The sequence below is a fragment of the Chlorocebus sabaeus genome, chromosome 20, assembly GCF_047675955.1.
Source record: "Chlorocebus sabaeus isolate Y175 chromosome 20, mChlSab1.0.hap1, whole genome shotgun sequence".
Lineage (NCBI taxonomy): Eukaryota > Metazoa > Chordata > Mammalia > Primates > Cercopithecidae > Chlorocebus > Chlorocebus sabaeus.
The window spans coordinates 61,193,973-61,206,142 of record NC_132923.1 but is presented as its reverse complement, the minus strand read 5'-3'; the positions used below and the strand labels follow the sequence as shown (position 1 = coordinate 61,206,142).

Genomic DNA, 12,170 nt, shown 5'->3' with positions numbered 1-12,170 from the left:
TGCTGCAGGGCAGAGCCCTCATGGAAAATCTCTGCTACAGCACTGCAGAAGGGAAATATGGGGTCACAGCCCCAACACAGAGTCCTCATGGGGGCACTGGCTAGTGGAGCTGTGAGAAGAAGGCCACCACCCTCCAGACCCCAAAATGGTAGATCCACTGACAGCTTGCACCATGCACCTGGAAAAGCCACAGATACTCAATGCCAGCCCATGAAAGCAGCCAAGAGGGGGGCTGTACCATGCAAAGCCACAGGGGCAGAGCTGCTCAAGGCCATGGGAGCCCACCTCTTGCATCAGTATGACCTGGATTTGAGACATGGAGTCAAAGGAGATGATTTTGGAGCTTTAAGATTTGACTATCCCACTGGATTTCAGACTTATGTGAGGCCTATAGCCCCTTTGCTTTGGCTAATTTCTCCCTTTTAAAATGGGAGCATTTACCCAATGCCCATACCCCCATTGTATCTTGGAAGTAACTAACTTGCTTTTGATTTTACAGGCTCCTAAGTGGAAGAGACTTGCCTTGTCTCAGGTGAGACTTTGGACTTGGACTTTTGGGTTCATGTTAAAATGAGTTAAGTCTTTGAGTAACTTTTTGGAAGGCATGATTGTGTTTGGAAATGTGAGAAAGACAAGATTTGGGATGAGCCAGGGGTGGAATGATATGGTCTGGCTCTGTTTCCCCACCCAAATCTCATCTTGAATTGTAATCCGAATTATAATTCCCACTTGTCGGGAAAGGGATCTCATGGGAAGTAATTAGATCATGGGAACAGTCCCATTCTGTTCTTTAAATAGTGAATGAGTTGTCATGAGATCTGATGGTTTTCTAAGGGGCTTTTTCCCACTTTGCTTGGCACTTCTCTTTTCTGCTACCATGTGAAGAAGGACGTGTTTGTTTCCCCTTCCACAGTCATGCAGAACTGTGAGTCAATTAAAACTTTTTCCCTTATATATTACCCAGTCTTGGACAGTTCTTTATAGCAGCATGAGAATGAATGAATATAACAGTCACGCAGTATGATTAAAACACAAAGAATATACTCTAATGATAATAAACTGGAAATAACTTAGCAAGATTGTTTACTCAGACTCTTCTCAGTGTTTCTGTATAATGTTCCTTCCCTTCAGGTATAGGGCAAGACACTTGGCACATGATGGTCTTCAGGGGAGAAAGACGGTAAGGTCATAGAGTGACCTTCCTAGATTGTATGGCCTGCTTTAGGAAAGAAGGGAGAGGCGTAAGTGGCCTTCATACTTCTGATGTTTTTTCCAAATGCCAAGGTGCCATATTTTGGGATAGTGTCTCCCAATCCCTGTCACTCTAAACCAGGGATTCTAAGAAATCTGAAGGTGCAGTTCGGGGAATCCTGAATTTTGATGGGAAAAAAATATACATATTTTTTGACATCCTGACTAAAATTTAACATATCTTTGGATTATGAGCATGGGCGAGCAAATAAATTAATACCACTGTAATATTAGTATTGCCTATGATTTTGTCTCAAATGGGAATTATGGATATTTTATAATATATTATAGCTGTTGCAGAGATTGTAATATATTTTAGATTTATGTTATTTTGAAATTACAATAGTTTTTAGATCCCGAGCTATATCAAATGTGATTGCAGTCTTTTTGTCAATAGATGCTCTTGTGATGTAGCTGAGAAACTATTGGGTAATTAACTCTGTGCCTAGTACTTGTTCAGCAGCAAAATGGTAATGTTGCATGTTTTTACAATGATGACCCAGAAATCCTCATTTATCATTGCTTGTTGATTAATGATACAAAGGGAGATGCATAATTTTCATTCTCCATTAGTATTTTGCAAATCTGGGCAGTTCAAATGAGAAATCTTATCTTAATCCCTAAGGCAACATGGCATTTTGAAACACAAATAGGTGTACAGGCTACTTGAATAGACCAGACAAGTTTAAATACATTTAACAGTTGAGGTCACTCCTGAAGTGTTATTTCTATTTAATTACTTAAAATAAATATAGATAACAGGTTGGACAGTGATACAAGCCATGTACGGTGTTGAAGTTCTGTGAATAGCTAGGAGAAAGGTGTTAAAAGGTTTGGTCGGCCTTCCATTCACTTCCTTCAAGAAATGGAAAGGGAATGGGAATCCTTGGGAAAAATTTAAAAATCAGGAGACCTGATCTAACCTCTTTGTCAACTGTATTTCCAGGTAAATAGACTAACAATATTCACTAGAAGAAGGATAATTTATCTCTGAAAAATCTTTAGCAGAATGGTCATGGCTAAGGTCTTCAGTAAATAGAATCAGGATCTATGTCTTCTTGAAGAATGTCTCATAAGCTATGTAACTCTCTAAGATATAAAATAGAATGCTTCATGATTAAAACACTATCCCTGAGAAACCCCACAAACCTCACTTAGGAATCTCACCTATTCTGCAGCAGAGCTGTATGCCTGTAGTGAAAAGGAAGGACCTAGTGACCTGCTCTCAATGCCTCAGAATCTCTCTGCTTCTTCTGAACCTCTGGATTGCCTGTAGCCTTGAAAGTATTTAATAAGTCTTGATACTGGGTAATATCTCTTACTTGTTTAAGCCTGATTTATAATAACAATCCGCCCCTGTGTGTTAGCTCAGCAGCAGAGATTCTTTCTTTTCTATTGCCTTGTGTATTCTCTCTCTCGCTCTCTCTTTTATTATTTTTATACCTTGGGGGTATGAGTACAGCTTTGTTACATGGATATATTGGATAGTGGTGAAGTCTGAGCTATTAGTTTTACCATCACCTATTAGTGTACATTGTACCCATAGGTGATTTCTCCTCCCTCACCCCTCCTCCCTGCCTCCCAGTTTCTCCTTTTTTTAAACATCATTTGTATTATTAAGCAAAAACATGCACATGCAATGTGTTGTACAAATGGTGTTCATGAGTCATTATTCTTAATACTACAAATTTTATAAGTAACTTTGTGCAAAAGTAAATATCAGAACTGAAAACCATTATTTCAGGAAGGCACAGAATGCCACAAGATGACACATAAAACAATTGTCAAATTCCAGAAGGATATTTCAATATAATTAGTTTACTTTGAAATTCTATGCATTTATCTAAGCATTAAAACACATTTTTGTTAGAAATGGTATAGACTTCATCAATCTGCCACAGGGTCCATGATAAAAAAAGTTTAGAATTTCTGCTCTGAACCAAGTTTAATTATTTCTTGCCTTTAGGCATATATGCCCTATATATAAATCTTATTAGAATGATAGCTCCTCAGACAAATCCTCAGGCTGGGGTGTAGTGACACAATCACAGTTCACTGTAGCCTTGATCTCCTGGGCTCAAACAAGCCTCCCATCTCAGCCTCCCAAGTAATTGGGAACATAGGCATGTGCCACCACACCCAACTAATGTTTTTATTTTTTGTTGAAACTGGTCTCAAACTCCTGGGCTCAAGCATTCCTCTCACTTCAGCCTCCTGAAGCGTTGGGATTACAGGTGTGAGGCACTTCACCCAGCCTAGATATTTCTTTTACCAAATTCACGCCACACATTCAAAATAATAAAACTGCTCAGATGTCCTTTATACCCAAACTGACTTTGATGCTTCCCAGATGACCACTGATAAAACAAAAATTTGTTCCATCACCTTATAAAACAGAATGCTGAAATAAATCAATGTTTGATATTTACCTTAATTTAATTGGCTTAACTGCTCTAAGTAAATAAATTGAATGACCTAGAATCTTTTCCTTGGGAGCCAAATGTCAAGAAGTCATTCACCATTCTTAAACATATAAGCCCTGACTTTGAGTATTCCTAACTATGCTAAATCCTGCACCTAAAAGCATGGTTGTACTTTAGGGGTACTCATTCAAAAACGAGGAACTCATAACAAGCACGTCGCTTCTCTTGGTATTTCTCTTGACCCTGCAGCTAAGAATTATCTGCCTTGTTTATATACTATAGCAGAGGCAGCTAATTTAGTTGAAGTCTCTACAGACATTGTTCTAGGTCTACTTCTCACTCACGAGTTCATTGTGTGGTAGAAGACTTTTTACTCCAAAACAATACTCAACTCTTCTTGGCCAGCCACATTACTGATTATAAAATTATTTGATTGTCTTCTTCCCTCCTTGTTACAGTAGATGGGCAGACCTGAGCAGGGCAGGAAAGGCCCCCTACACACACACACCTGGAACATCAGGCAACCATCAGATTGTTGTCAGGCAGTTGTTAACTATCTCTCTAAAAGAATAATTGGTCACAGCCAGCCCCAGGGAAAGCAGACTCCCAATAGATAGAAAAACCTGAAACTGGTTATCAGCTTCCCATTGAGATCTCAGGCGTTGGGCAAGGAGGCTCAAGCATGCACATTAAGAGGCAAAATGGTGGAGTTTAACTGGTAGATAACCTTCCTCTAGAACATTCAACTGGTAAAAGAAAAATGCCTCAAATGAGCATGTGCACAACTTCAGTAAACACACTGTGTGTGCGACCCCTCCCAAGTGCTGGCAGGCCACTGCACATGTAGACAGCCCACCCCAAGGGAAGAGCCAGGGGATAAGGAACGGAAGACCCTGGATGTACACCAACATGTAAAACCCTAAGTCAAAGATTATACTGCACTTGAATCTCTCAAGTTGCCTGGTTGGCCCTCTTCCAAATGTACTTTACATAAACTTTCACTTCTGCTCTAAAACTTGCCTCAGTCTCTCACTCTGTCTTATGCTCCCAGTTAAATTCTTTCTTCTGAGACGGCAACATTTGAGGTTGCTGCAGACTTGTGCGGATTTGCTGCTGCTGACATCATAACTATCAAATTCTGTTCCAACCTAAATCCAGCTACCAGCCAGGTACAGTGGTTCACAACTGTGAAAATCCCAACACTTTGGGAGGCCAAGGTGGGCAGATTTTTTGAGACCAGGAGTTCAAGGCCAGCCTGGGCAGCATAGCAAGACCCCATCTCTACAAAATTTTACAAATTAGCCAAGCATGTTGGTACACACCTATAATCGTGGCTACTCAAGAGGCTGAGGCAGAAGGATGGCTTGTGCCCAGGAGTATGAAGTTGCAGTGAGCTATGATTACACCACTACACTCCAACCTGGCAGACACAGTGAGACTCTGTCTCTCAAAAACAACAAAAAATTCCACAATCTTATTTTTCCTTCCTGACAAAAGTAAATTCTATGCTAACAGTTATTCAAAAATCTAAGCATGCAATATCCTGACTCTCTTTATATTCCCCCAGACAATTCTGGTATGAAATTTTTGTTTATGGCTCATTACTTAAAATTTATAAAAGTATATGTTATACTGGATATGCTATGCCATCTGACCATTCTATGATTGAAACTTCCTCTTCATATCATAGCTCATTCTACTTAGATGACTAAGCTAATAGCTCAAACCATGACAGTTTGTTAAAGGTTTAATAGTTAATATCTATGCAAATAAACATGCCTTCAAGTTTTTTATGATTATGAAAGGACATTGAAACAAACTCAGAAACTCATTCAAAAATGAAAAACAGGCCGAGCGCACTGGCTCATGCCTGTAATCCCAGCAGTTTGGGAGGCTGAGGTGGGTGGATCACCAGAGGTCAGGAGTTTGAGACCAGCCTGGCCAACATGGTGAAACCTCATCACTACTAAAAATACAAAAATTAGCTGGGTGTGGTGGCACATGCCTGTAATTCCAGCTACTCGGGAGGCTGAGGCAGGAGAATCACTGGAACCCAGGAGGCAGAGGTTGTAGTGAGCCAAGATCGCCCCGCAGCACTCCAGCCTGGGTGACAGAGTGAGACTCAAACTAAAAAAGAAAAAGAAAATAATGACTCATAAGAGCCAATCCAACATCTGAAGGGAATCTCTGTCATTAAGACTGAAACACACATATAATTTCTTAAGCGAAGCAGATAATCTAAGCAATTACTCTGCAAAATCAACAGCCCACCCTGATTTAACCACTATAAGCATCTAAAAGATAGTTGCTCACGTCTGATATAAAGAATTCAGAAGAACTAATTCAAATATAACAATTATTCTATCTCTACAGAAGAGAAAAAGACATTGGTTATTTCAGACCTGTCTCATGAATAGCAAGCTGGACTTTAGCATTTCAAAGAAGGTAACTTGATGGTGCCTAAGTCAATTGTCAGAACTTTTGTTCTCATGTCACATGAAAGCACCCACAATGGCAGGACATATTGGAATAAATGTTACAAAAATATTGGTGAAGATGTTCTTACCTGGCAGTTTCAATTAGTAACAAAGCCTTGCCTTATTTGTAACTGTAACCCAAAATACGACTATAAAGGTAGGATAAAGCTCTGACTAACTCAAGGACTAGCTAACCATTTAGAAAAGGATAGCAATCAGGTGCCTAAATTGAAAATCTAGATGTTTCACCAATAATTTTCTGGTTAAATTATATTTTATTTTGCCAAATGATTAAGCCCTTAATTGTTACAATAAAAATATTTATAGGTTTTACTTGCCCCACATGAGGAATACATTCAACGCCCTCTAGTAACAAAGGAATTCACCTTACAGGTGAAATACTTAAGGAATGATAGAACGTTCTCACTTTAAAACAGAAACTTATTCGTCTATATAATCCTTAAAGCTCTAGAAAGATAAAATAAACTAACATTATTTTAAATTAAAATTGTTCAGTGTTTCAGAAGAAAATACATTCTAAATTGTCAGATGCTGTCAAAAATCAATACCATAGGCACAATCATATGGTCAATGGATGCATGTTGCACATTCTAAGCACACGATCAAGCACAACCCTGGATGATACACAATCTGGAGGTTGGGTACAATAGAAAGATATCAACAAAAGTTAGCCTTAGCTGGGCGTGGTGGCTCACGCCTGTAATCCCAGCACTTTGGGAGGCCGAGGCAGGCGGATCACAAGGTGAGGAGATCGAGACCATGGTGAAACTCCGTCTCTACTAAAAATACAAAAAAAATTTAGCCGGGCGTAGTGGCAGACACCTGTAGTCCCAGCTACTTGGGAGGCTGAGGCAGGAGAACGGCGTGAACCCAGGAGGCAGAGCTTGCAGTGAGCCGAGATCGCGCCACTGCACTCCAACCTGGGCGACAGAGTGAGACTCTGTCTCAAAAAAAAAAAAAGTTAGCTTTAAAAACATGATAAAAAGATCATTAAGGTGCTTTTAACCAGAAATACTGCTCTTTAAAATGAAAGGAATACGCCTGTGGATTCATGCTTTTGGTTGTAAATGAGCAAAGAATCTCATAAACTAAACTTACAGTTCTATTGAAAATCTAACCCTGAAGCCCATTAAAAGACCTCCAGAAAGAGATGACTTCTACAGACAGCTTCCCCATAATACATGGGCAAAAAAAGAAAGACTACATCAGTATAAGCAGCTTCCCCCAATGACTTTTCCTATCAGGGTAGAATAAAAGACAATTCTATTATTAATAGTCATTCTCTTTCTATTTGCAATACTCTTTCCTTTCTATTGCTGGAAATTACTGGACTGCTAAAAATGGTCACCTTACTCTTCTGTTCCCTTCTTTCAACTGCCTTCTTTCCTATAAGGCCCTCTGAGCTCCTTAATTTGCCTTTCTCAAATAATTATAATGCCTCCAATCTTTTCAAATTTGGGTTCGTCATCTGGCTGTATATCCCTCTAATAAAGATTAATCCAGATTAAAAGATTAAACTAGATCTTAACTGGAGTCTAAGCTCCTCAAAATTAACTAATGCTTCTGTTACCTTATAGAGGCTCAAATAAACTCAGAAGTTGGGGATTTAAATGACTAATGACAAAAGTTACATAGCTTCAGGTACTATGCTTATTACCTGGGTGACAAAATAATCTGTTCACCAATCCCTCATGACACACAATGTACCTGTATAATAACCCTGCACATGTACCCTGACCTAAATAAAAGTTAAAAAATAAATAAACAAAGCTATGCAGCACCAGGAAGAATTCTTCAGGTGCCCAGGAAGGGAGTATTTAGGTTAGCCTTGGGGCAGAGGGGAATCTGATGTCTAGCAAGAGGAAACTGGGTCGTGACTGGCTTCACTACCAGCTGCCTAAAGTGCCCTTGGTGCCCAGATACATTTCAACTGCATCCAGGCCACAGTAACTGTGATCTTCATGCAAGCTCTCGTACTACACTGGTCTTAGAATCTGTGTGTTAGGGGTGCAACCCAGCATGACACCAGCTTTGGCAGCCATGGGAGTGCCTGTGTTGCCAGCACTCCCAACTCTGGGCAATGCAGCATGGAGAGACATTCCTTCCAACTGGGGAAGAGTATAGGAAATTTTGTCTTGCAACTAGGTACCAGCTCAGTCACAGTAAAGCACAGCATTGGGCAGAATCCCAAAGCCCCTGATTCTGAGCCACTGCTCCATACAGCCCTTTAGGCCAGGCCAGAAGGGAAAGAGAGATAGAAAAAATATATAGTAGAAAGTTTATTCAAAGAAATAATAACAGAGAACTTGCAACCTAGAGAAAGATATAAATATCCAGGTATAAGAAGGTCAAAGAATACAAAGAAGATTCAACCCAAATAAGACTACCCGAAGGCATATAATAATCAATGTCCCAAAGGTCAAAGATAAAGGGAAATCATTAAAGCAGCAAGAGAAAAGAAGCAAATAACATATAAAGGAGTTCCTATACATCTGGTAACAGACTTCTCAGTGGAAATTTTATAGGCCAGGGGAGAGCAGAATGACATCTCCGAAGTGCTGAAGGGAAAAAACTTCCAACTGAGTATACTGTATCCAGCAAAGTTATTCTTTAAACATGAAGAAAAAATAAAGACTTTCTCAGACAAACAAAAGCTAGGGGAATTCGTCATCACCAGACCTGTCTTACAAGAAATGGTAAAGGTAGAGATAGACACTTACATGTATCAAGAAATAATCTGAAGGCATAAAATTCACTGGTAAAAGTAAGTACATATACAAATTCGGAATACTTCAATACCGTAATTGTGGTGTATAAAGCACTCAGATTTTTAGTATAAAGACTGAAAAGCAAATCTATCAAAAATAATAACCACAACAATTTGTTGAGATACACTGTATAAAGACATAAATTGAGAAAACATAAAGTTAAAAAGTGGAGGAATGAAGTTAAAGTACAGTGTTAGAGTTTTTTTTTTTTTTGCTTGTTTCTTTTCTTTGTGATTAAAGTTGCCATCAGTTTAAAATAATTTGCAATAACTATAAGACGTTTTCTGTAAGTCCCATGGTAACCACAAAGCAAAAACCTTTAATAGACACATTAAAAACAAAAAGCAGGAAATTAAAACATACTACCAGAGAAAATCACTTATTTACTAAGGAATACAGTAAGAAAAAAAGAAAGGAGGAGAGTAATTCTAAAACAACCAAAATACAAGTAACAAAATGGTAGTAGTAAGTCCTTAACTATCCATAATAACATGAACTAAATTCTACAATTAAAAGATATATGACTGGGCATGGTGGCTCATGCATGTAATCCCAGCACTTTGGGAGGACAAGACAGGCAGATCATCTAAGATCAGGAGTTCGAGACCAGTCTGGCCAACATAGTGAAACCCCATCTCTACTAAAAATACAAAATTAGTTGGGCATGGTGGTGCACACCTGTAGTCCCAGGTACTCTGTAGGCTGAGGTGGGAGGATCGCTTGTGCCCAGGAGTTGTAGGTTGCAGTGAGCTGAGATCAAGTCACTGCACTCCAGCCTGTGTGAAAGAGTGAGACTCTTTCTCAAAAAATAAAAATAAAAGACATAGAATGACTTAATAAATTTTAGAAAAAGACTCAACTATATGCTACCTACAAGAAACTCACTTCACAAATAAAGACACAGAGAATGAAAGTGATAAGGGACAGACGAGGTGGTTCATACCTGTAATACCAGCACTTTTAGAGATGAAGGTCAGTTGACCACTTGAGCTCAGGCGTTTGAAACCAATCTGGGTAACATAGTGAAACCTCATCACTACAAGAAATACAAAAATTAGCCAGGTGTGGTGGCACACGTCTGTAGTCCCAGCTACTAAGTAGGCTGAGGTGGGAGAATCTCCTGAGCCTAGGAGCTGGAGGTTGCAGTGAGCTGGGCTCACTCACACTATTGCACTCCAGCCTGAGCGGCTGAGCAAGACTCTTTCTAAAAAAAAAAAAGAAAAAAAAAAAAAAAGAAAAAAAAAAAAGTGATGAGTTTAAAGGATATTCCATAAAAATGGAAATTTTTGGCCGGGCGCGGTGGCTCAAGCCTGTAATCCCAGCACTTTGGGAGGCCGAGACGGGCGGATCACGAGGTCAGAAGATCGAGACCATCCTGGCTAACACAGTGAAACCCCGTCTCTACTAAAACTACAAAAAAACTAGCCGGGCGAGGTGGCGGGCGCCTATAGTCCCAGCTACTCGGGAGTCTGAGGCAGGAGAATGGCATGAACCTGGGAGGCGGAGCTTGCAGTGAGCTGAGATCCGGCCACTGCACTCCAGCCTGGGCGACAGAGCGAGACTCCGTCTCAAAAAAAAAAAAAAAAAAAAGGAAATTTTTAAAAAGCAAGAATAGCTATATTTACATCAGATAAAACAGATTTCAAGTCAAAAACTGCAAAGAGAGACAAAGAAGGCCACTATCTAATAATTAAGGGGTCAATTCAGTAAGAAAATATAAAAATTATAAATATATATGCCCCCAACATTGGAGCACTGAAACATATAAAGTAAACATTAATAGATCAAAAGGAAGAGGTAACTGCAATACAACAATAGTAGAGGACTTTACTATCTCTCTATTATACCTCTCTGTTATTATCCCTCTATTAATAGCAATGGACAGATCACTGAAACAGAAAGTCAACAAAGAAATATCAGAATTAAGCTACACTCTAGATCAAATGAACTTAACTGACATTTACAGAACATTTCATGCAAACTGTTGCATAGTACACATTTTTCTCATTGGACATGCAACATTCTCCAAAATTACCACATGCTAGGCCACAAACAAATCTTATGGTTTTTGTTTTTGTTGTTGTTGTTATTTTGAGACAGGGTCTTGCTCTGTCACCCAGACCAACACAGCTCACTGCAGCCTCGACCTCTGGGCTCAAGTGATTCTCCCACCTTAGCCTCAAAGGTAGCTGGGACTACAGGCACATGCCACTATACCTGGATAATTTTTCTATTTCTTTTTGTAGAGACGGGGTTTCACCATGTTGCCTGCACTGGTCTTGAACTCCTTGGCTCAAGCAATCCTCCCACCTCAGTCTACCAAGTAGCTGGAATTATAGGCATGAACTACTACACTCAGCCTTATAAATACATCTTAACAAATTAAAAAAAAAATTATATCAAGTATCTTTTCTGACCACAATTAAATAAAACTAGAAATCAATAACAAAAGGAATTTTAGAAACTGCATAGATACATGGAAAGTAAACAATGTGCTCCTGGACGACCAATGGGTCAATGAAGAAATTAAGAAAGCAATTACAACATTTCTTGAGACAAATGAAAAGGAAAACACAACATACCAAAACCTATGAGATAAAGCAAAAGCAGTTTTAAGAGGAAAGTTTATAACAATAAACACCTATATCAAAAAAGTGGAAAGTTGTTAAGTAAACAACCTAATGATGCACATCCAAGAACTAGAAAAGCAAGAACAAACAAACCTAAAATTAGTAGAAGAAAATAAATAATAAAGATTAGAGCAGAAATAAATTAAATTGAGACTCAAAAACAATACAAAAGATCAGAAAAGGAAAATCTGGTTTTTTGAAAAGATAGATAAAATTTTAAAACCTTTATTTAGACTAACAAAAACTAAAGAGACAAGACCCAAAGAAATAAAATCAGAGATGAAAAAGGAAATATGACAACTGATACCACAGACATATAAAGGATCATTAGAAACTATTATAAACATCTATATGCCAATAAATTGGAAAACTTAGAAGAAATGGACAAATTCCTGGGCACAGACAACCTACCAAGATTAAATCATGAAGATATAAAAGATCTGAAAAGACCAATAATATGTAACAAGATAGAACAGTAATGAAGAGTTTCCCATCAAAGAAAAGTCCAGTACCTGAAGGCTTCACTGCTGAATTTTACCACACACTAAAGAAAAAACTAACATTGATTCTACTCAAAAAGAGGAAGAAATACTTTCAAAC

At 38.7% G+C, this 12,170-nt stretch overlaps 1 protein-coding gene across 6 annotated transcripts in view; it reads right to left on the bottom strand.

The window, feature by feature from the left end:
- The window catches only part of SLC44A5 (solute carrier family 44 member 5), a 550,857-nt gene that overhangs the window by 448,234 nt on the left and 90,453 nt on the right, over nt 1-12,170 (bottom strand). The window lies entirely within an intron of this gene.